This window comes from Notechis scutatus, chromosome Z (assembly GCF_049901735.1).
Source record: "Notechis scutatus isolate UNSWTSFEM ecotype Mainland chromosome Z, rNotScu1.2, whole genome shotgun sequence".
In the NCBI taxonomy this organism is placed as follows: domain Eukaryota; kingdom Metazoa; phylum Chordata; class Lepidosauria; order Squamata; family Elapidae; genus Notechis; species Notechis scutatus.
Genome location: NC_142025.1, coordinates 81,762,178 through 81,765,281, shown reverse-complemented (window position 1 = coordinate 81,765,281; position 3,104 = coordinate 81,762,178).

Here is a 3,104-nt window from a genome sequence, read left to right as displayed (position 1 = left end):
CTCTGAATATGCTGGGAAGGCTGGGTATGAGGGTCTCAAGGCTCCTTCCACCTCACCTGCAAAAGGGTAAGCAGCTGCTGGAGGTCTTTGGGAATGGATGCTATCACCATTCACAGAGGTGCTGGGAGGGCTGGAGTGGGAGGTTCCTCAAGACATAGCCACTATCCACCTAGGTAGAGTAAGTGGATGCAGGAGGTCTTTGGGAGGCAAGCATGCAACTCTTCCTTCTCACACCCTGCTGACTGGAGCGGGATCATTCAGTTCATCCCAGACCGTTAATGAATGTGTGTGTGTGTGTGTGGGAGGGGGGAGAGGATGAGTTGGAAGTTGGAGAACAAGGGAGAAATGGGAAGGTTGGTTGTGTGGGAGGTGGTGGGGGAGAGAAGGGAAGAAGGAAGGAGACAAAATGGGAGGACAAAACTGTGCTATTATTTAAATTATTTGTCCCGTATTAATGTTTACTGTCCTATACTAAGTGGTTCTGCAGCTTTTTTGGAGACTACATATTTTCAGAATTTACATGCATTCAGTAAAGTCAGGCATAAATATGTGTGTATTTCTTTGTACATCGGGTTGCATAAGTCAAGCAATATGCTGAAGATCCTGGTGTGTGATGTATACATACAGGAAAGAAACGTTCTTGTGATCTTTGACTTTAGGCTGTATCAGGCATCAGCCATAATAAAATTACTATTTTAGACAATATGCGAGTTGTATTACACAAATGGCTATTTATATAGAAATTATGAAATAAATTTGAGTAGAGATCCTGGAAAAGGGTCAGAAACACTGAAGGACAGAGAAAATACCATTCAATGGCTGTGATCTTTTCTGAAATCTTCCAGTGATTGAGCACCCAGAACTTGGACAGACCCTTCACTGGGATTGGTTATATCACTTGTCAGGGAGTTTCTCATGGTTTGAGGTTAGCTTCTCTAATGTTCAGTTCATCCATTTAGCTATTCTTTTGCGTTCTTCTTTGGAAGAAATACATTGTCCCCTTTCTCGTGGCCCTTAAAATATTGCCCAATCACCTGGGTAAAACATGGGCCATTTCACTCCTTTCAATTGGTCCATGAAGTACATCTATGACTGCAGGTGGTCAAGGTCAAAAGGAATTGAGGTATTTTACGGAACTATAGGTGCATTGAGGCTGGATGTGACAAGGGTTGGCTGGGAGGGAGGGGCCAGGCGGGGCACTTATGACATGAGTGACCGTGGTTGGTCATGCCACTGAAGTCATGAGCCACCAAATCATGCATACCTGGAGACTGGTGAGTAAAGATTTGAGTTCCACCACTGGGCAAGGCGGTGGAAACATGAGGCATAAATGCTCAAGGTGGCAAATGACACATGTGAACAAGGCGCAGCTCCATGAGACAGACAGACATGAGGCTCAAAGAGGTGGAACTCAAGGGTAATGGCACATGAAATGTTATTTCCCTATTTCTGGAAGTCACTGTATAAAGATCAAGGTCACTGTTCAATAAAGTTTGCAAAAGTCCAGACTTCGGGTTTTACAAGTGACCAACAGCGGCAGGGTCACCAACTCTCCATGAGGTCACTGCTAAGCTGCTCCACTCAAAATTCGGGATGATCAAATGGTCTAGGATATATTTCTATAGAATGACACCCGAAGAGGATCGGACAGAGGTTTAGAGTGTATGAGCCCCTCCCAGCATGCCCAGGTGGTGGTGACGGATCCATGGCCTCCTGAGCAAATACAGCCAAATTAGGATTTATTATGGAACGGGAGAAGTGGGGAGATGCTGGCTGAGACAGGACAGGCCCTGGGACTGGTTGGCAGGATGTTGTTTCCCAAAGGAGGTTGGAGCGGTGGAAGAAGGCTGTCAAGGAGGTTTTCTTCTTCTTCCTCTCCTTCCCATGGGGGAATAGGAGATCTGGAAGGTCTAAAGCAGGCATGAGGTGGTTCAGTTGGAGTTAAAATAGGATAAGGTTCTGGTCGTGGTTTAAGGGGTCAAAAATCTCTGTTGTTACAGGGGAGGAGACCTGAAAACTTGATATATGACTGTACCAGGAGGACTGCATTAGGATTCCTGAAGATCGTCTTGGAACTGTGTTTTAGTTCTACCCCTGGGGGTGAAATACTCAGAAGAAGAGGGTCTCACAGTGGAACTGTTTGTTCTGATTTGGTTTGCTTTGTGGATTTCCCTGAATTTTTTCTTTAAAAAAAGGGTTCAAGACATTGAAGTTACGCTTCAAAGAAGAAAGAAAAATAGCGTATCTTGAAGGACTAGAAAGGGTTCAAAGACTGAAGAAGAAGATAAAGGATCTTCTGGATCTATTTTCACTTTTAGAAATCGGTGATCTCTATTCAAGGCTCTGACGACAGGAGGCTGGGAGGAAGGAAAATACTTTACTGGTCAAATGTTGCCTGTGGAGGGCGGGACAGGGTGACGGGACTTTAAAAAAGAGGGGTAGCGTGATGCGAAAGCAACAGAAGAAATGCAATGGTGAGACTAGAGTTAGTAGGAGGATGGGGGGGTAAAAGCTAGAATGGATAAGGGAGAAGAGGATCATAGGCTTAAACAGGATACTAAAACAGAATTTTCCAGAAAAAGGGAGGAATAATTTATAAATGGTTCAGGAAGTATAAGAATGTAATGTGGACATTGGTGTTTGGGCTGAGTTCAGAGTCAAAATGTTATATGAGGGTTGATGTGGGGAAAATGAATGGTTGGTGGAGTTCAATTCTTATGGAATGTTTTATTGGATTAATAATGGAGATCAATTTTCTATAGATGTTCTTATTATATAAAGTTTAATATTATTTTATTTTTGGTTTATTATTAGCAGTGGATTCAATGTGTTTGTTTGTTTATTTTAGAATGTATTCATGAGATGTGCCAGACCGGAATCAGTCTGGGAGATATGATGCTGGGGTGTTGGGAAGGGTAAGGGTTATCATGCGACTGATCTGTTCACAGGAGAATGTTAGTAGATAGAGGATAAATGGGTGATTGAAAACGGACCAAGATGTCACTCTCAGTGTTAAATTGAGATGGGTCAATAAAATAGGGTCAAGAGATGAGATAGGAGAGAAAACCATGAAATGAAATGTTAAATAGATGATATGAGATGGT